The sequence below is a fragment of the Bos javanicus genome, chromosome 3, assembly GCF_032452875.1.
Source record: "Bos javanicus breed banteng chromosome 3, ARS-OSU_banteng_1.0, whole genome shotgun sequence".
Classification (NCBI taxonomy): domain Eukaryota; kingdom Metazoa; phylum Chordata; class Mammalia; order Artiodactyla; family Bovidae; genus Bos; species Bos javanicus.
The window spans coordinates 87099550-87120788 of record NC_083870.1 but is presented as its reverse complement, the minus strand read 5'-3'; the positions used below and the strand labels follow the sequence as shown (position 1 = coordinate 87120788).

The 21239-nt window shown below is 40.5% G+C and overlaps 1 long non-coding RNA gene across 4 annotated transcripts; it reads left to right on the top strand.

Moving 5' to 3' along the window:
• The first annotated feature begins 12858 nt into the window (after window positions 1-12858).
• Window positions 12859-20563, top strand: LOC133244512 (uncharacterized). Of its 4 annotated transcripts, none has more exons than XR_009735433.1 (6): window positions 12859-13522; window positions 14510-14748; window positions 18153-18293; window positions 18944-19104; window positions 19324-19379; window positions 20122-20563. It is a non-coding gene; the product is annotated as an uncharacterized LOC133244512 (long non-coding RNA). The 4 variants fall into 4 exon arrangements; XR_009735430.1 differs by having other exon boundaries at window positions 12861-13522; window positions 18153-18254; window positions 18941-19104; window positions 20122-20562; XR_009735431.1 differs by having other exon boundaries at window positions 12862-13522; window positions 18153-18254; window positions 20122-20562.
• The last annotated feature ends 676 nt before the right edge of the window (window positions 20564-21239 follow it).

Here is a 21239-nt window from a genome sequence, read left to right as displayed (position 1 = left end):
AAGTCAAGGCTGACCTACCCATGACTGAAATCGTATCTATTGAGGGACATATTGAGAAGATTTATTCATCACAAAACAAGGGGAATTTTTTCTGTTTTAAATCGCCTTAAGAAATCAAAGCAGAGAGATCTGGGAAGGTGCCGGTTAAAATGCAGATTCCCAGGTTTCAGGCCAAGAAATTCTTATTTGGACACTGCAATCTGGATCTCTTCAAGAAAATCAGAGATACCAAAGGAACATTTCATGCAAAGATGAGTTCTATAAAGGACAGAAATGGTATGGACCTAACAGAAGCAGAAGATATTAAGAAGAGATGGCAAGAATACACAGAAGATCTGTACAAAAAAGATCTTCACGACCCAGATAATCATGATGGTGTGATCACTCACCTAGAGCCAGACATCCTGGAATGTGAAGTCAAGTGGGCCTTAGAAAGCATCACTACGAACAAAGCTAGTGGAGGTGATGGAATTCCAGTTGAGCTATTCCAAATCCTGAAAGATGATTCTGTGAAAGTGCTGCACTCAATATGCCAGCAAATTTGGAAAACTCATCAGTGGCCACAGGACTGGAAAAGGTCAGTTTTCATTCCAATTCCAAAGAAAGGCAATGCCAAAGAATGCTCAAACTACTGCACAATTGCACTCATCTCACACGCTAGTAAAGTAATGCTCAAAATTCTCCAAGCCAGGCTTCAGCAATATGTGAACCGTGAACTTCCTGATGTTCAAGCTGGTTTTAGAAAAGGCAGAGGAACCAGAGATCAAATTGCCAACATCTGCTGGATCATGGAAAAAGCAAGATAGCTCCAGAAAAACATCTAGTTCTGCTTTATTGACTATGCCAAAGCCTTTGACTGTGTGGATCACAATAAACTGTGGGAAATTCTTCAAGAGATGGGAATACCAGACCACCTGATCTGCCTCTTGAGAAATCTGTATGCAGGTCAGGAAGCAACAGTTAGAACTGGACATGGAACAACAGACTGGTTCCAAATAGGAAAAGGAGTTCGTCAAGGCTGTATATTGTCACCCTGTTTATTTAACTTATATGCAGAGTACATCATGAGAAACGCTGGACTGGAAGAAACACAAGCTGGAATCAAGATTGCCGGGAGAAATATCAATAACCTCAGATATGCAGATGACACCACCCTTATGGCAGAAAGTGAAGAGGAACTCAAAAGCCTCTTGATGAAAGTGAAAGTGGAGAGTGAAAAAGTTGGCTTAAAGCTCAACATTCAGAAAACGAAGATCATGGCATCCGGTCCCAACACTTCATGGCAAATAGATGGGGAAACAGTGGAAACAGTGTCAGACTTTATTTTTCTGGGCTCCAAAATCACTACAGATGGTGACTGCAGCCATGAAATTAAAAGACGCTTACTCCTTGGAAGGAAAGTTATGACCAACCTAGATAGTATATTCAAAAGCAGAGACGTTACTTTGCCAACAAAGGTTCGTCTAGTCAAGGCTATGGTTTTTCCTGTGGTCATGTATGGATGTGAGAGTCGGACTGTGAAGAAGGCTGAGCACCGAAGAATTGATGCTTTTGAAGTGTGGTGTTGGAGAAGACTCTTGAGAGTCCCTTGGACTGCAAGGAGATCCAATCAGTCCATTCTGAAGGAGATCAGCCCGGGGATTTCTTTGGAAGGAATGATGCTGAAGCTGAAACTCCAGTACTTTGGCCACCTCATGCAAAGAGTTGACTCATTGGAAAAGACTCTGATGCTGGGAGGGATTGGGGGCAGGAGGAGAAGGGGATGACAGAGGATGAGATGGCTGGATGGCATCACTGACTTGATGGACGTGAGTCTGAGTGAACTCCGGGAGTTGGTGATGGACAGGGAGGCCTGGCATGCTGCGATTCATGGGGTCGCAAAGAGTTGGACACGACTGAGCAACTGATCCTATCTGAATCTGGATCTTCCTGGATACTGTAATCTGCATTTTTAATAATCATACCAGGTGAAAACCACAAATCTAGGAAAACTTCATGTTAGGAAAGAAATTCTCATTTGCTTGAGAAATTAATTGGCTTTTTGGACTTGGCAAAGGCAGGTGCCACGACTCATCTTGATGAGAGAGTTCAAAAAAAGACGAGATTTACATTTTCAAAATTTTTACAACATAGTAGGGCTTGGAGGTTTTCCTATTGTCAGCCCCTGTCAAAATCTTAGTGCTTGGACTTGGGAGAGAAAAGAACAGGGCCGGCCCCATGGAAGGAGGCTGTAGCCAAGAGTGAGTCACTGCCTTCAAGGGACAGATGATGAACGCTGTCTGACATTTAGCTTTACTTGTCTCCTTTCTTGTGATGTGACTTCCTTACTTCATCACCAAATCTTTAGTAAAATGCTCTATACAAAATGGCTCTGTGTTGCTAGTGCGTTGGGAGAGGAGGAGAGAGGAGCAGGCTGGGGTTTTCCAGTGAAATAACTAGAGAGAACTTGAATAGCCATGGGAAACGGGGACCTGAGAGTGAAAAGTGAGTGAGAATTGAGGTGGAGGGGAAATACATAGAACAAAGAGGAAGGGCTTCACAGGGCAATCTGCAGAAACTTGAGGGACCCTCCCTCTGGAAAATCTGAGAAGACTGCTGGAAGCCTGGGGTTTGTGGGATATCATTTGTTGTTATTTAGTCACTAAGTCAGGTCCGAGTCTTCGTGACCCCATGGATTGTAGCCCGCCAGGCTCCTCTGTGGGATTTCCCAGACAAGAATACTGGATTCTATTTCCTTCTCCAGGGATCTTCTTGACGCAGGGATTGAACCCAAATCTTCTGCATCTCCTGAATTGCAGGTGGATTCTTTAACACTGAGTCACCAAGGGAAGCCCAGGGGATATTGTTTACATACAATAGAAGACTCCTACTGTATTTGTACAGTTTAATCAACTTTGACAAATATATACAACCAAGATCTCTAATACCATCACCTAAAAAATTTCCTTCTGCTCATTCTATCAATAAACCCCTACATATCTCTGGTGGTAAGAAATGGATAAACAAGGTTTTGTCACTGTAGATCAGTTTTGTCTCTTCTAGAATTTCATATGAATAGAATTATATAGCATAGACCCTTTTGTCGGAGAAGGCAATGGCACCCCACTCCAGTACTGAAAAATCCCATGAACGGAGGAGCCTGGAAGGCTGCAGTCCATGGGGTCGATAAGAGTCAGACACGACTGAGCGACTTCACTTTCACTTTTCACTTTCATGCATTGGAGGAGGAAATGGCAACCCACTCCAGTGTTCTTGCCTGGAGAATCCCAGGGATGGGGGAGCCTGGTGGGCTGCCATCTATGAGGTCGCACAGAGTCGGACAAGACTGAAGCAACTTAGCAGCAGCAGCAGCAGCAGACCCTTTTGTATAGAATGGTAGTTTAGGTTCAGACTGATTGGTTGATGGCTTGATTGTTGATCCATTCATGTGCTGGTGGTCATTTGGGTTGTTCCCAGATTGGGGATAGTATCAAAAATACTGTTATGGCCATTTGTGTACAAGCCTTTGTGTGGACATACATTTTGGTTTCTCTTATGTGAACAACTTGAGGTGAAATTGCTATGGTGTAGGGTAGTCATAGGGCCTTCCCAGGTGGTGCTAGTGGTACAGAACCTGTGTGCCAACACAGGAGACATGAGACAAAAGTTCAGTCACTGGGTCAGAAAGATCCCCTGGAGGAAGGCATGGCAGCCCACTCCAGTATTCTTGCCTGGAGAATCCCATGGACAGAGAAGCCTGGTGGGCTACAGTCCATAGGGTCACACAGAGTCAGACAGGACTGAAGCGACTTAGCATGCACATCGGGTAGTCATAGAGGTATATGTTTATAAGAAAGTGCTTTTTTCCAGAGTGGTTGTGCTGGCTTTGTTACCATCAGCGACACAAAAAATTTTAGTTAATCCACATCCTGTCAATACTTGTTATTACAGTCTAAGTTTTGGGCATTTTAATGACTGCGTGTCTCATTGTGATTTTATTTGATATTTCCCTAATGATTAATACTATCAAGCATCTTCTCATACTTATTGGCCACTTTTATATCTTCTTTTGGAAAGTATGTGTTCTAGACTTTTGCTCACTTAAAAATATTTTTTGTCATGTTATAAGAATTGCTTATATACACTAAATACTTGTCCTTTGTCCGAATTAGCTATGACAAATATTTTCCCAGTCTATGGGGTAGCTTCTTAGTCTTTTGATGATGTTTCTGGAATAGTAGCTTTAATTTTTCATGAAGTCTGCTGCTGCTGCTGCTGCTAAGTCGCTGCAGTCATGTCCGACTCTGTGCGACCCCACAGACGGCAGCCCACCAGGCTCCCCCGTCCCTGGGATTCTCCAGGCAAGAACACTGGAGTGGGTTGCCATTTCCTAGTTTATCTAATTGTCTTATACTGTTTGCATTCTGTCACAATATTTGCCAACAGAGAGGTTGAAAATATTTGCTCAATGTTTTCTTCTGCAAATGTGTAGTTTTAGCTTTTACATTTAGATCTATGATCCATTTCAAGTAATTTTTTTTTGATTTTCTGATTTAAGTTTGTGAGTTAAGGGTCTTGATCTTACAATGAAAGTATTCTTTCACCTTTACATGTATTAGTGGCAAGATTTTCATAGATGCTCTTTATCAAGTTGTTGAGGAAGCTCCCTTTTATTCTTAGGTTGATAAGTATTTTCTTTCTTTTTCATAAAAATAATGAATGAACATAATTTTTCAAATGCTTTTTTTCACCCATTAAACGTTTCTTTTTACTATCAATATGTTAAGTTATATTAACTGATTCTTATATGTTAAATCATCTCTATGTTCTTGGAATAAATCCCAACTGGATGCAGTATATTACCCTTTTTAAAGTATTCCTGGATTTTATTTGCTATTTTTTAAAAGGTTTTTTACACCAACCTCAGGAAAGGTATTAGTTTGTCGAGTTTATTCTTATAGAGTATTTGGTTTTGATTGCAAGATAAGTCTAACCTTATAAAGTAAGTTGTGAAGTGTTTCCTGAAACAATTTATGCAGGATTCATATGATTTCATATTTATTATTATTGGAGCTGAAGCTCCAATTCTTTGGCCATCTGATGCAAACAGCCGACTCATTGGAAAAGACCCTGATGCTGGAAAAGATTGACGGCAGAAGGAGAAGAGAGTGGCAGAGGATAAGGGTAAGGGTGACAGAGGATAAGATGCTTGGACGGCACCACTGATGCAGTGGACATGAACTTGGGCAACTCTGGTAAACAGTGAGGGGCAGGGAAGCTGCTGCTGTCCATGGGGTCTTGAAGAGTCAGACACAGCTTGGTGACTGAACAATACATTATTTCTCCCTTAAATGTTTGATATAATCTATCTTGGAAGTCTTTATTTTTATCAAGGAAAGTTTTTAACAACAGTTTCAAATTCTGTAGGTGATTTAAGGCATTATAGGTTTTCTCTTTTTTCTAGTATTAGTCTGGCAATTTGAGTATTTCAAGAAACCAAGAAACTTGTGCATTTTATTTACATTGTCAAATTTTTGGTATAAGGTTGCTTAAAATATTACCTATTATTCTTTAAATTTCCGTAGGATTGTAAATTTGTAATTATAACAATATTCCCTCATTTATCCCTATTATTGATCATTTATGCTTTCTTCATCTCCTATTTGATGAGTCTACTAGAGATTTATCCACTTATTCATGTTTTAAGAAAGAACAGCTTTTAGATTCACTGATGTCCCCAAGATGATTGTTCTATTATATGTAATTGGCATTATTTTTATTATTTCTTTACTTCTACGTATTTAGGTTTGAAGTTGTCTTCTTTTTCTAGCTGATTTTGGATAGCCCTAGTTTTCTAACATAAGCCTGGAAAGCCATAAATTTCTCCCTTAACTGCATTCCACCAACTTTGACGTATGTTGTCATTTTCATTCAGTACAATATATTTTCTAGTATACATTGTGATTATTTTCTGACCCATGAGTTATAGAGAACTGTGTTATTTAAAATCCAAAAATTTGAGGATATTCCACACATGTCTGGTAATATGATTTCTAATATATTTTTATTTTGGTCAAAGAAAATACTTCATATGATTTCAATATTTTAAAAAGTATTATTTCTGGGCTTTCTTGGTGGCTCAGTGGTAAAGCATCTGCCTACCAATGTAGGAGTCATAGGTTAGATCGCTGATCTGGGAAGATTCCACAAGGCGAGGAGCACCTAAGCCCATGCACCACAATTGTTGAGCCTGTGCTCTAGAGCCCTGGAACCCCAACTTCTGAGCCCATGGGCCACAGCTGTTGAAACTCTTGCTCTCTTGCTCCCTAAAGCCTGTGCTCGGCAACAGGATTAGCCACTGTGATGAGAAGACTGAGCGCTGCAACTAGAGAGTAGGCCCTCCTCCCCACAGCTAGAGAAAAGCTGGTACAGCAATGAAGACTCAGCACAGCTGAAAAAAAAAAAAAAGTATTATTTCCCTGCATATGGTGTGGTGGTTGTTTCATCACCAAGTCATGTCTGACTCTTGCAACCCCATGGACTATAGCCTGCTAGGCTCCTCTGTCCATGGGATTCTCTAGGCAAGAATACTGGAGTGGGTTGCCATTTTCTTCTCCAGGGAATCTTCCTGCCCCAGGGATTGAACCCAGGTCTCCTGCATTGCAGGCAGATTCTTTACCGACTAAGCCATGAGGAAAGCCCCTCTTGCCTATGGTAGATCTTGTTAAATGTTCCACGTGCACTTGAAAAGTAGGTGCATTCTGGGTAGAATGTTCCATAAATATCAATAATATCAAGTTGCTGATACCTTTTTTGAAGTCTGCCCCATTTCTTTAATTTTTTATTCTGTTGTATTGGGATCTAGTCAATTAACAATGTTGTGATAGGTGAACAAGGAAGGAACTCAGCCATACATATACATGTATCCATTTCTTTATAACAAACAATCTGTGGATTTGTCTATTTCCCCTTTCTGTTCTGTCAGTTTTTGCTTCCTGCATTTTGAAGATCTGGGAGACGGATTTAGGATTATTGTGTCTTTCGGATGAATCTACCCTTCTGTCATTATGAAACATCTCACTATATCCCTGGTCATATTGTTTTTGCCGAAACCTACTTTGTCTGATATTATTACAGACAATCCAAATTTCTCAAGGCTGGTGTTTTCACAGTACTTTTTCCCACCCTTTTACTCTATGTCTTTATAGTTAAAGAGGTTTATAATAGTCTATTGTTGAGACTTGCATTTTTGTTTTTTTTGGAAATCTAGTCTTACAATATTTGCTTTGCAATTTAAGTATTTCCACTCCTTACGTTTACTGTAATTAGCAATACTGTGCTTCATTCTATCATCTTGTTATTTGTTTTCCATTTGTCCCATCCGTCCTTCAGCCATTCTTCACCTTTTTATGCCTCCTTTGATTGATTATTCCACTTTGTCTCCATTATAAGCTTATTTGTTTACCATTTTATTTTATTTTCAGTGGTTGCTCTAGGCAGGGTTTAGCACAATACAGCCTATAGTCAAATCTGACCCACTATTTATTTCTATTAAAGAAAATTTGATTGGAACACATTCTCACTTACTTTTGTATTGTCTTTAGCTGTCTACGTAGCTAATGAGTTTTATGCTATAAATCAGAGTTAAGTAGTCATGACAGTGACCTTCTTACCCAGAAGACTAAACTATGTATTACCTGATCCTTTATAGAAAGAGTTTGCCAACTCCTGCCTGTAGTGTTTACTATGTTTCTGTAAATTATCACAATCTACCTTCAAATAATATTATATCACTTCACATATAAAAACTATAATACAATATACTTTCATTTTTCCCCTCCTGTTCTTTGTCCTATATTTTATTTCTGCATATATTATAACCCCCAAATACACTTTATTGTTTTACTTTGAAGAGTCCAATATTTTTAAAGAAATTAAGAAATAAAAGGTATTTCATATTCACTCATACATTTACCATACTTTGCATTCTTCACTTCTTTTCTACATCCAAATTTCCAGCTGTTGAAATTTTTCTTCTGTATAAAGGACATCCTTCAGTATTATAGTTCAGCACTTCTGGTAAGAAATGATCTCAGCTCATATTTGACTGAAAGCCTTTATGTCATCTTCATTTCTGAAGACAGTTTTCATTGGCTATAAAATCTTAGGTCAACATTTGCTTTTTCTTCTTCTATTATTCAGCACTTTAACTATAGTGTCCTGTTGTCTTCTTACATAGTTTCAGATAAGAAGTCTATAATCTTTTTTTTTTATCTTTGTTCCTCTATATGTAATGTGTTGTGTTTTTTTTCCCCTTTGGTTACTTTGACAATTTTTCTCATTACCACTTGTTTTCCAAAACTTGGTTGTAACGTGCCCTGGTGGAGTTATCTTTGTTATCTTGACTGAGGCTCATTAAACTTATATTTTTGATCAAATTTGGGAATTTTTAATTATTACAATTAAAAATATTCTTCTGCTTCCCTTTGCCCTAGCCTCTCCTTTTATTATTCTGTTAAACCACTTCAAAACTGTCTTAAATGTCACTAAGATACTGTTAGTTATGCTTTTCAATTATTTTCTTCTATAAGATTCACTTGTATACCTTCTACTACCATATCTTCAATTTATTAATATTTTCTTCTTCAGTATATAATACATTCCTCGTCTTTCTAGAGAAGTTGATATTAGCATATATTTTTTTAATCTCTAGAAGTTTCATTTTGTCTTTTTAAAAGTCTCCCATTTCTCTTCTCACTAAATTCATGCTTACCTTTGAATAAGTCCATATAACTTAAGAGCTGTTTAAAGTCCTTCTCTGCAAGCCTGTCATCTGTATAATTTCTGAGTCTGTTTCTATTGACTGTTTTTTTCCTGATTATAGATAACATCTGGCTACTTCTTGACATATCGAGAATTGACATATCCACATATTAGTGGATAATGACCATTGTGCTTTATGCTGAGTGTCTGGATTTCGTGGTTATCCTTTAAAGAGAGTTGAGCTTTGTTCTAGCAGGGAAAATAACTTGCTGATCAGCCTGATCCCTTCCAGACTTCTTTTCAAGATGTTTTAGAGCAAGTCTAGAGAAGTCTTTACTCTAGAGACAGTTTAACCCTCTACTAAGTCATGATACCTCTCTGGTTTCTACTGAATGTCCCAGGTGATCTCTCTGCTTATAGTGGTTGGAGTCTCCCAACTCTGTGACTTCTGCGAACTGCTCAGCCTACAGCTCCCCAGGCATCCACTGCCTGGCCTCATGGAGTTATGCCTTAGGCATACATGTATGAGTATTTAGCAAAGACTCTGAAGTACTTTTTCTATGTTGCTCTCTTATTTCTGAAAGTCTATTCCACAATTTTGAGTCACCTCAACCTCCCAGATCTTTGATATCTGTCTTCTCAACTTACTTAGACTGTGGTGCTCTGCTTAGGATTCCCTTTGCTGCAGTGAGATCCAGAATGTGATTCCAAGCAGAGAGTCAAGGGCTTATCTCACTTATTTCCTTTTCTTGGGAATCATAATACATACTGTCTGTTGTTCAATATCTGAAAACAGTCGTTTTGTATAATTTTTTCCAGTTTCCTTATTGTTTATGATGAGAAAATATGTCTGGACCCTATCACCCCACCATGGCCTGAAATGGAAGTTCAACTATTATACTTTTATTTGTACATTTAGAGAAAATGGTAAACCTCAAGACTGGAAGCAGGAATAATCATGTTACAATAGCAAAATGAAACATGTACAAAGAGTGATGTCTAAGATGTATTCATTAAAGGAAGTATGGTGTCTAAGACTAGGAAAGTGATAATCCAACTTAATCCCACTCCACACACAACTGGCCTTGCTCCTCCATTCATTCATTCCATAAATATGTTTTGAGCACTATCTTTGTCACTGTGCTAAGCCACTGTGTTAAGCTAACAGGATGAATGAGATATAGCCTTTGTCCTTTAAAAAACTCATAGGCTAGGGGGAAATAGACAACATGGAAATAACAACACATCAGGATAAGTAATACAGGAGAGAGAACCCAGGGGTTATGAGAACACAGAGGATGGAAAGGTGTCCAACGTGAGTGAGGGTGGGAGTATCAAGATGCACTGTCTATCCCTTTGTGTCTTTAGACCAGTTGCGACACTTCCCGTATTTGAGGGGTAACTTGAAGCTGTCAGCTCAAGACATTACATATACAAATCCATGCTATTTATTATGACCATTATTTCATAAAACTAAAGACATCTTAGTCTTTAAAATAAAAGGATAAAGGACAATGTTTTCAATGGATTAAGTTTTGACATATGGAAAATTAAAAAAAAAAAAGAAAAGATGGCTGTCTACAGGAGATAATGACTTAGGAGTGGAGTCCTGATGGATGAGTAAGAATGTGTCAGATGAAGAAAGTGGGAGGAATTAGGGTTAAAGCACACACATGCAAAACTATATTTAATTTCTTTAGGGAATTATTTATATTTCAGAGTGGATGAAGTGTCACGTGGAAAGCATAAGAGTGGAGTGAGATGAAGCTAAAAAGAGATGTAGGAGCTGAGTAATATAAGGTATTATTTTAAAACTTAATTCTATTCTAGGAGAACTGAGGAACTATTGAATAGTTTACCCAGGTGAATAACATGGTCTAATTTCTTTTTAAATATCATGGGCTGCAGTTTGGAAAACAGGGCTATATGGAGGAAACAATAATCCATCAGGAAGACTTAGCATTACTTTAGGCAAAAGATGCTTTGGACCTACGGACCGTCTATGGGGTCGCACAGAGTCGGACACGACTGAAGTGACTTAGCAGCAGCAGCTTTGGACTTAAGCTGTTATTAGAAATGGGAACTGAGACAGTAGATGAGTGAGAGGTATTTAGAAGCTGTAAACAACTGAGCCTGAAGACTGGCCAGATACGGGGAGTAGGAAAGAGGCAGAAGCCATAGACAACACTTGGAGTTTCACTAGGATGACTCCAGTATTCTATTAAGGGATAGCAGATTTCTTTGTTTCTGTCTGAATTGACTGTTGTTTTGCCACGTGTGTGATTCTAGCCTTCTGGTTACCTGGGCCTGTGTACTTCCTTTGGGTATTTGAGATTGTTTCCTGTCTGCTAAGCTGCCTTTCATCTCCTGCCTCTTCTAACAGAATCCGTGTGAGCCAGTACTCCTGGCTGCTCTCCTGGTTCTGCTTGGACTACCAGGCTGGGTAACTTATCGGGTTTATCTAATTTTTCTATGGGACTTCCCATATTTATTTCCATGACTCATGGAAAATTATGACATGGAGCTGGCAAAATAATACTTGGAAGTCAGCAGCAGAAGGCAGTCAGCCACCATGTGGTACAATATGGCAATTTTGTCACCAAAAAAGTAAAAACATAGATTTATCATTTCATTCATACATTCACTCAACATGTGTCGATTTTACTATCCTTCGTAGGTCAAATATATTGATAACTTATTAATAATTATAACTCCCTCATGTATAGATATATTCTTGCAAGGTTATATTGGGTAAGAAAGATGGTGATTTCCTTGCAGTATGGAGATCAATACTGAAGGATAGAGGTTCAACCACCCTAGGTGTTCATTGGAAGGACTGATGCTAAAGCTGAAACTTCAATACTTAGGCCACCTCATGTGAAGAATTAACTCATTGGAAAAGACCCTGATGCTGGGAGGGATTGGGGGCAGGAGGAGAAGGGGACAACAGAGGATGAGATGGCTGGATGGCGTCACTGACTCGATGGACATGACTTTGAGTGAACGCCGGGAGTTGGTGATGGACAGGGAGGCCTGGAGTGCTGCGATTCATGGGGTCGCAAAGAGTCGGACACGACTGAGCAACTGAACTGAACTGAAGAACTGATCAAGAAAAACTGATGGGACCATGGCAAAGACTGCTTGCTGTTTTGCTATATGGGTTCTCCTCTCCTATTTCGGTAATAGAACTGTTAATTTTTAGGTAAGTGACTGTCCCATAATAAAAACCTTGTAGTTAGGTAGGTGTGTCAAAATCCCAACAGAATACAGATGACATACTCAAAATGGGATAAGTCAAAGAGATTTTATTTCTAAAGGACCTATTTACTAAGATTGGGTGTGGAGGAACTGTAAGTATAATGCAGTAATCCAGTGCTCATAGCAACTAGGCTGTTATCTCCCTCAGGGCCTAATGGGATGAAGGGAGAGAGCAGTTACTAGAGACTAGAAAAAGAGAGAAGCAGGTAAAATCAATCATTTTTCAAGGATAAGTAACCCTCGGTTCAAGTATAGAGCCCACCCAGTGCAACCTTGAAGGGAGGGATCCAGAGAAATAAATGCCTGACCTCATGTTTGTTTGTTTGTTTTTTGATCTCTTGCTATAGCCCCTTGGAGAAGGAAATGACAACTGCTCCAATGTTCTTGCCTGGAAAATCCCATGGACAGAGGAGCCTGGCGGGTTACAGTCCCTGGGGTCACAAAGAGTTGGACCTAGCAACTCCATAACATAAGAGCCCCTATTGTCTAAACTAGGGCCATCAAAAGCAGGGATTACCACCTCCCACTGATGAGGTGCCCACGGGCCACCCCCACCCATGGCAAAGAGCAGATGAAGAGGACTAGGCAGTGGGCCTGGAGGATCAAATAGATGGCATGTGGGAATTATGTAACTACACTTTGGCCAGTGGAACAGAATTAGCAATAGTGTGATCAACTTTGAGGGGCACACCTTTAAAAGATGGGGCATGTCTTTCTCCTTCCTACATGCTGGACTGGTGACTGGAATTTGAGCAGCCATCTTGGTCATGAGATGAAAGCTGCATCCTGAGATTGGCAGAACAACATGAGAGAGGGAACTTGGATGATCAGGTAATTAGTTGATTTGAGAGAAAAACAGGCTTGTAATCTTATATTTGGTTTCCTGTCACTTACAGCTGATGCAAATCTTCACCAATTCAGAGACCAAACAGGAAATTCTTTTTTGGATTTGGACTGTATTGGTTCTGATTTTTTAAACTTATAAGCATCTGAAATGGACTTTGTCTAGCTTAAGCTAAAGGGAAATTTATTGGAAGGATGCTGGGGGTGTCTCAGAAAATCAAAGGAAATGCTGAACTACCAAGATAGGAGAACCCAAGGCAGTTCTGGTATCTCAGAATTCTTCATGGCCTTTCACCTTGGAGGACTGCCACAAGTGTGACTCAGCTCCCACAGCTCCCAGGCTCTTCAGCAATCCATTCCAAATTTCGTATTTCTGTTAGAGAGAACCTGATTCAACCTGCTTGGGTCAGACGCTCATGTCTTTATTGGGTGTGGAGGGTCACAATGCAAACAGAGTCACTGGGATCCTCCAAGGTTCTTAGAACCACGGATGCATTGTGTGTCAAAGAGTCATCCCAATGACTGTGACGAAGGGACTGTTACCTCAATTTAAACCAATCATTTAAATACTAATAGCATGGACAATGATAATGACTGGGCCATAGAAGGTACCAATTAAATTAGACTCATTTTCTTTCATTTACCTTCTCAGTACCTGATGTCACAAGCTCATTATGAGGTAAGGATGGGCAACAACTCAAAGTCACAATTCTGTGTAAATTCAAAACTGTAACTAGATTCACAAAATTCTCAATATCTACTATAATCCAGGAATTCTACTGAATACAACTGACAGGAAAAAAATGACTAAATGCCTTTAAGAAATCAGACTTCAGGGGAAAGAAGCATGTAGACAAATGATCATAATAATAAATAGCGGGTCATATGCCATAGGAGAGTTAAGTATCAGATGCTTTAAGAGAATAAGCAACTAAGGGAATTGGAAGAGGTGATGTTTGAGGAGGTGTGTGTGGGTGAGTAGGCAATGGCACCCCACTCCAGTACTCTTGCCTGGAAAATCCCATGGGCGAAGGAGGCTGGTAGGCTGCAGTCCATGGGGTCACGAAGAGTCGGCTTCACTTTCACTTTTCACTTTCATGCATTGGAGAAGGAAATGGCAACCCACTCCAACTGTTTTTGCCTGGAGAATCCCAGGGACTGGGGAGCCTGGTGGGCTGCCATCTATGGGGTCGCACAGAGTCCAACATGACTGAAGCGACTTAGCAGCAGCAGCAGTGTGGGTGAGTAGGAGTCCTATAGCCAAAAATGGAGGGAAAGAATTCTGAATAAAAGAAATAGCCCGTGCAAAACTCCTGAAGCATGAAAATGCTCATCCATTTTCAGGGAAAAGCTAAGACCTCTATGTGAATAGACTCCTGGGCATTGACTGGAAACTCATTTATTCATTCAGTTATAATTCACTGAGTACTCTGTGCAGGGTTACCAAGGAGTCAAAGGTAAATAAGATGTAAGCCTTACCTTCAGAGGAGGTGGCAAACTCAGTGGCTACAATCAGATGAGCCCTAAGCAGAGGAGATGAAAACCCTATTGAGTGCAAGCTGGGGAAAGGACATTATCTAGGGACCCAGGAGGAGTCCAGAGCTGTAGGCAAGAGTTAGGACCTTGAACAACATGTAATAACTGCTTGAGTTTCTTTACCCTGTAGGTCATGGGGCTCCTGAAGACAAACTCATGTGTTTGTTAAAACCTTGCTAAAGTTTATTAAAGCTTGTCAAAGAAGATTCTGATTTGCTGAGACTGCTTTAAAACATCTGACTCAAGACAAATAAATCCCATTTGTTGCACGCATGTGTGCCAGGCACTGAGCTAGGGATTTTATATACGTTGTCTCATTTGAGCTGAGAAAGACCAGCAGGGGAGCGTCCCATGTACCCAACTTTGGAGGTGAGCAAGGCAGAGAATGGAGACAAGAACACTGTGTAGAGTGTGGGGAGTGGGATGACTCAGCAGGTTAATACTATTTTAAGAATGAAGCACAGGAGTTTAAATTCTTGCCTGCATTTCAGAGAAAAGTCCCTGCTCTAATCAAAATGACTGCCATTCATTTGGGTATGTGTGGTGTATCAAAGCCTAGATTATTCCATCAGTCAGGAATATGGACAGCTGCAACCTGATTAAGCCAGCCAGGGTGGATTTGTCTCAAGCAATAAGTCCAGGGAAAAGCAGCCCAACCAACAATCCTAGCAGAGGTACAAGCTCTTCCATCTCTCCAAGCTGGCTGCTGAATCTCCATTTTCCCCTCTATTCCTTGGAACGTAATTTCATCCCAAGAAGGAAGAAGGGGAGAAGGAAGGCTTTTGCGAAAAAGGTTTAATTTTTTTATTCAGGACCAGGTCCCTTTTCTAGAGACTCCTGTTTACATTTCATTGCCCAGAACTATGTCACATGGCCACATCCAAGTGCAATGAAGACTGGGAAATAGAATATTTTAAGTGGGTGCATTTGCTGCCCCATCCACATCAAAGTGGGCTTCCCTGGTGTCTCAGATGGTAAAGAATCTGCCTGCAAGGCAGGAGACCTGGGTTTGATCCCTGGATTAGGAAGATTCCCCTGGAGGAGGGCATGGCAACCCACTTCAGTAGTCTTGCCTGGAGAATCCCCATGGACAGAGGAGCCTGGTGAGCTACTGTCCATGGGGTTGCAAAGAGTCAGACATTACTGAGCGACTAAGCATACCACATCAAACTGGGCTCCCCTGGTGGCTCAGTGGTAAAGAATCTGCCTGCCAATGCAGGAGTCATGGATTCAGTCCCTGGGTCAGAAAAATCCCTGGGAGAAAGAAATGGCAACACACTCCAGCATTCTTGCCTGGGAAATCCTAAGGACAGAGGAGATTGGTGGGCTTCTGTTCATGGGGTCGCAAAAGAGTAGGACACAACTGAGTGATTAAAGCATCAGTAACCACATCAAATTAGTTTTGAGTCCTAAGGAAGGAGGACTTACATAGTGGGCAGCATATATAATCTCACTCCATGTTTCCAAAAGTTCTATAAGATAGATAAAGTTATTCTCATTCTACATATAGGAAAATAGACTCAGAGAGGAAAGTAAATTACCCAAAGTCATATGAAGTAGTGAGTATGGAATCACGACTTAATGGAATAAAGATTTTAAAATAAGCCTGTATCATTTCAAAAGCAAAAGATTTTTAATGATACATTTATGTCTCCCTTAGCTGTGTGACCTTACCTGAGTCACTAAATTTCCCTTAGCCTCCATTCCAAGATCTGTAAAATGAAGATAATTATCCTTGATTCAGCAGTTCTTGAAGTATCAAGTTAGATGGTGAATGTAACATGGCTGAAAAGAATAATGTGGATGGGACCCTGCTTATTATCCACATATGTATCAGCCGAAATGTCTCTCTCTTGGCTGACAGGAAGAAATGGTTCTTGGAGGAGCATGGTTCCGACACTGGTATCCAAGCCTGGCACCAGTAAAATCTCTTGAGTGGCATTTCCTATTTGGGCCCCATGACAGTTTCCCAGGAATTTCCACTGGCTGGGTTTCCTTTGTCCATTCCAGTAGCTAGCTGCCCATGTAGATGAATTATGAGCCACATTCCACAGCAGGTCAGATGAAAACTATGTGCAAATCGTTCACCCATCTCTCTTGCCTTCTTCCTCCGTGGCTGCTCCTCCAAACTAGAACTAAATTCAGGCCACTCCTCGGCCTGTGCTTCTTCTGGTGCCTTGTTTCAGGACTGAATAAAGCATCTGAGCACTGAGGGTCACATTCCAGCTGCAAACACAGCACAGCCCACCCTGTTTCAGGCCCTAGGCCTGGGTTCTTGCGTTCCTCTGCCTAGGAAGCTTTGCCTTCATTGTCGTCCCCTGGAGAGCATCTCTTCCTAAGAGATGCCCAAGCCGAGCTCAGGCTAACTCCCCGAGCCTCCTCTTCTGTGCACCTTCTCCTGTGTTTTTGGAAAGGTGTTTGTTTTACATTCTCTTCTGTATTAGCATGGAGTTTTGTCCATACTTTTATTATTGAACTAAACCTGTTCACAAGTCTGGCTTTGCCTTGCTGGGTACCAGCATCTTGTAAAAAAAAAAAAAAGATAAAGTAATCTTGATAACAAAAATGCATGTTTATTAGACTTAAGGAAGAAAGAATAAAAGATAGGATAGAATGAAGGAAGGAAGAAGGGAAGAAAGGAAACCACAGATATAAATGGGGGAGGGGAGTCTCATCCCCTTCCCATCCCTGTTCCTTAGTTACGTATCTGGTGTGACACCCCCAGGGACAAATCAGAAGAGAGTTGTAATTAGAAGATCGAGGGCTCCTGGGGAGACAGGTGTTCATTTTTTAGAATCTGGTCATCTTTCCATTCCTTTCTATGAATATACCATCATTTTAAAAACCATTTCCCTACTTTGGAAGATTTTTTTTCACTATTACAAACGATGCTGAAGTGAATGTGCTTGAAAATATATTTGTGAGCACATGTGTGGATTTACCTATGTATTAGTGTCCTGGAAATTGAATTTTGGTGGAGACTCTATATTTAGACTCCCACTAACTGAATATAATCATATCCATTTTCTCAGAGCATCACGTACCTTGAACATTGTTGACCTTTTTAACTTTTGCAAATCTTGGAAGAAAATCTCATTTACTTAGTTTGAATTTCTTTGATGATTAGTGCAACTGAAGATCTTTCTATATGTTTACAGGATATTTATTTTTTTCTTATTTTGTGCCATTGCTGTTAGCATCAGAATCTTGACTCCAGTGGGTCCCACTCAGTCTTGAGATCCAGTTCTAACAACACCCCATTAAGTTTTCAATTCAAGACTACATGACAGTGAGGCAAGAATTTGTTAAGAATGACAGAGACAACTCTCTGAAATTAGAGCTCCAAAAAGTTTTTGCTTTTGCCACCACTGCGTTTGTCAACCATGCACATCATTCACGGGGGTTCTGAGGGCAACTTTCAGGCCGTCCTCTTGAAGCATCTATTGAGTGTCTTTCATTTGTGTGACTGACGAAAGAGTTTAGGTGGGAGGGTTGTACTTGGGTCTTTTTTTTTCAGTTGACTCGTCTGCCCAGCTCTTGTCTTTGCTTTGTCTCAGTCTGGCCAAGCCCCTCCCGTGTGAGATGATGTCTAGCTCTGCAGCAGCCTGACCGGGGAAGTCACCGTCTCAATTTTGATCTCTTGGTATTAAATATGTGTACTCTATTGCCTTTGTATGATGAGTCAGTTTCATTTCATTTCAAAGTCAAGGAGCACCTACTCTGTGCTAGACTTTGGGAATACAAAAATGGATAATACTCAGTCCCTATTTCAGGAGAGCCTGAAGTCCAGTGGAGATGAAAGCCAGGTAAATGGGATTACCATGGTCCCACAGTTAAATCAAGAAAGAGTGGAACCCTGGTGCTCTAGGAGACAGGTGAGCTCGCCTGCTTCTCACTGATGACATCTCAGGCAGGTGATGTATACTCTGTGTGCTTCAGTGTCTTCCTCTGTAAAATGCAGAATGTATCTATATTCTTATTTCATAGGGTTGTTATGAGGATTAAATGAGCTAATTCAAATATAAGGCTTAGAAGCTGTTGTGTAGCAAGTGATCCATAAATGGTGGTTTTTAGTGTTAGTGTCATCACTGATTTTTCAAATTACTATCAATATTATTATAATAGCACAGCAAAGGGACCTAACCCAGTCTGGAGGCTACTAGAGAAGGTGATGGCAAGGTTGAGTCTTGAATAGTAGAGAAAGGAGACGTAGCCTTGATCCAGAGATGAAAATACCCCATTATTATCATGTGCTGAGCAGTGACAATGGGTTGGCCATTTAGCCTATATGACCTCATTTACAAATGAAGACATTCAGACACAGAGAAGTTATGTAACTTGCCCAAGGTTAAAGCAGCTAGTAATATATAGTATTTTATTTCTTCTATTTTATAGTCAAGAAAGGTGAAGCAGGGAGTGGTTTTAGGGGCATGATTTATGTTCATATCTCATGTTCTTCCCACTTGCTATATTGCCATCCAAGGGAGTGTAAGTCTTGTGTCATTGGGACTTTTGAACAAGACGTGGGCTTCTTTACACTTTGATTTCTCTCTGTCTAAAGCAGGCATCTCCACACCTCTCCTCTCTGCACACAGCCCTTCTTTCAAGCTCCAGGAGAGTCTGTGACAAGGAGTGGGCTCCCTCTGCAAGACATCTTGATTCCTTTGAAGAAAGGCAGCCAGGAAATGTGAAGCATGGTGATGGTGGCCTTTTCAGGAGTGGGTGGTGAGTGGAAACTTCCTGACGTGTCAAGTGACAACATCAGAAAGGAAGTGGAATTTTCCTGAGGCACAGGCAGGAGTTCTCCCCAGCTATTGATTTGGAGTGTGCATCTCGCATTTAACCCAGTGATTAGTTTGGAGGGAGGCAGCATGCATGCTGGGCTTTCATTTAGTGAGTTTAAAGGCATACAGCTTCTGATTTATTTTTCCTTTCTTCGTGCAGGGCTGTTTTATTACTAAGAGTTGAGTGACAGGCTTCCCAGCAGACTCGAAAGACAGGTAAAATTTTAAAAAGGAACATAAAATTTTTCAAGGCACTCTATTTACCTTTTGTAATTTATTAATCACACCTAGTGAAGGCTGGTTGCCCCTCTGGGAACAGTTCAGCAAAGGAAAACTATTCTGAAGACTCAGCTTTCCAATCCCCTTTCTTTCCTTATGCTTTCTTATGGATGAGAGAACTAAGGATCCCAAATAGGAAGTAACTCATCCCAATCATAATATGGGTTAGAAATGGAAGTAAGTCTAGTCCTGTCTGGCAACCTCAGAATCACTGAAACACAAAGAGTATGTGTAGAGCTACATACACATTCCCAAAATCTTCAAAGTTTTTTTTTTTTTTAACTGATGAATTAATATAAGTACCCCCTTGCCTATATCTCTTCAATACCACTGAAGGACAAACTTCAGGGCAAGACTTACAAGGTCCTTCAAGAGCTGGTCTCTGTTTAACAGGCAAGGTTCATCTCTTGTCTTTCCTTCTTTGAAATCATCCATTTATATGGGCTTCCCTAGTAGCTGCTAAAGACTCTGCCTCCAATGCAGGAGACCTGGTTTCAATCCCCAGGTCAGGAAGATCCCCTGGAGAAGGGAATGACAACCCACTCTAGTGTTCTTGCCTGGAGAATTCCATGCACAGAGGAGCCTGGTGGGCTATAGTACATGGGGTCACAAAGAGTCAGACATGACTGAGTGACTAATACTTTCATTTATATGGAACATCTTTATCTTTCCCACATAGAACATCTTTCTTACTGCTGGGTTGATGAACATGCTATCCATCTGCCTGAAACTTTCCTCCCTGGATGGATGGATGAAGGAATGAACAACTAGGACCTGAATTTATAGCTCATTTCATCAGAAGTCATTGCCTCATTGGGTTAGTGTTCATTCGATCAATTCAAATTACCTCTAACTCCCCCAAATTATAATTTCTCTAGCTTGACTTTATCACTTGCTTGAGATTTTCCAATTGTAACCTTTGGGTCTGAAATAATTCCATTTAATTCAGGAAGTTGCCATACTTCCCTTGGTATAAGTCTTTCCTTTTAAAAATTCAAGAAATTCTCTCCATTTGATGCCTTTGTAGGCAAATCCTCCTCATCTATAAGCATATAGATTCCAAGAAACCAAATAAAAATTTGAGAAGTTCAGAGTGGAAAAAAAAAAAAGAAAAAGCATTTGTATTATGTAAGTGAGCCACATTACTGTGAAGTTTGGTAGCTTCAAACTTCAAGCTCAAAAAGCAGGCATTTTCAAAGTGGGGGATGTGCAAAATATGATATAAATGTGATGCGCTGCTGAGGGGAGCTAGAGATCATAGGGTGGGATGGAGGGGTGAGCATGGAAAATATATCCTATGTCATTGGCATGACGGAAAATGCAGAACTCTAAAATAAAGGGGTGAAGAGATGGCATGCTGGGAAAGTTGGGGGATAGGTCATTTCACTTCTTTAACAGCACATTTTATTAAGTAGCTATGATGTGCAAGCCCTCGTCTGGGACCTGGGTATTTGCAGAGAAAAACAAGTGACAGAAAGAAAGTTTAGAATTTGACATCATGGAAACCTGGATTTCAGTTTCAGTTCCATCACACAGTACCAGTTTGATCTTGGATGGTTTGTTTTGGTTGCCTTATTTGTAAAATGTGTGTGTACTTTCTTGTTTATCAATAGCTACTATGTCATTTAGACACTGTGCTAGGCACTGGACACCCAAAAGTAAACAAGACAGATAGGGCCCCCTCCTCCCAGAAGCTTATGGAGTAAGGGAAGAGTTTGACAAGTTCTGAGAATAAAGTATTTGCTGTGGGAGGATTAGCAGGGCTGAGATATCACTTGACATACAGGACCATTAGGA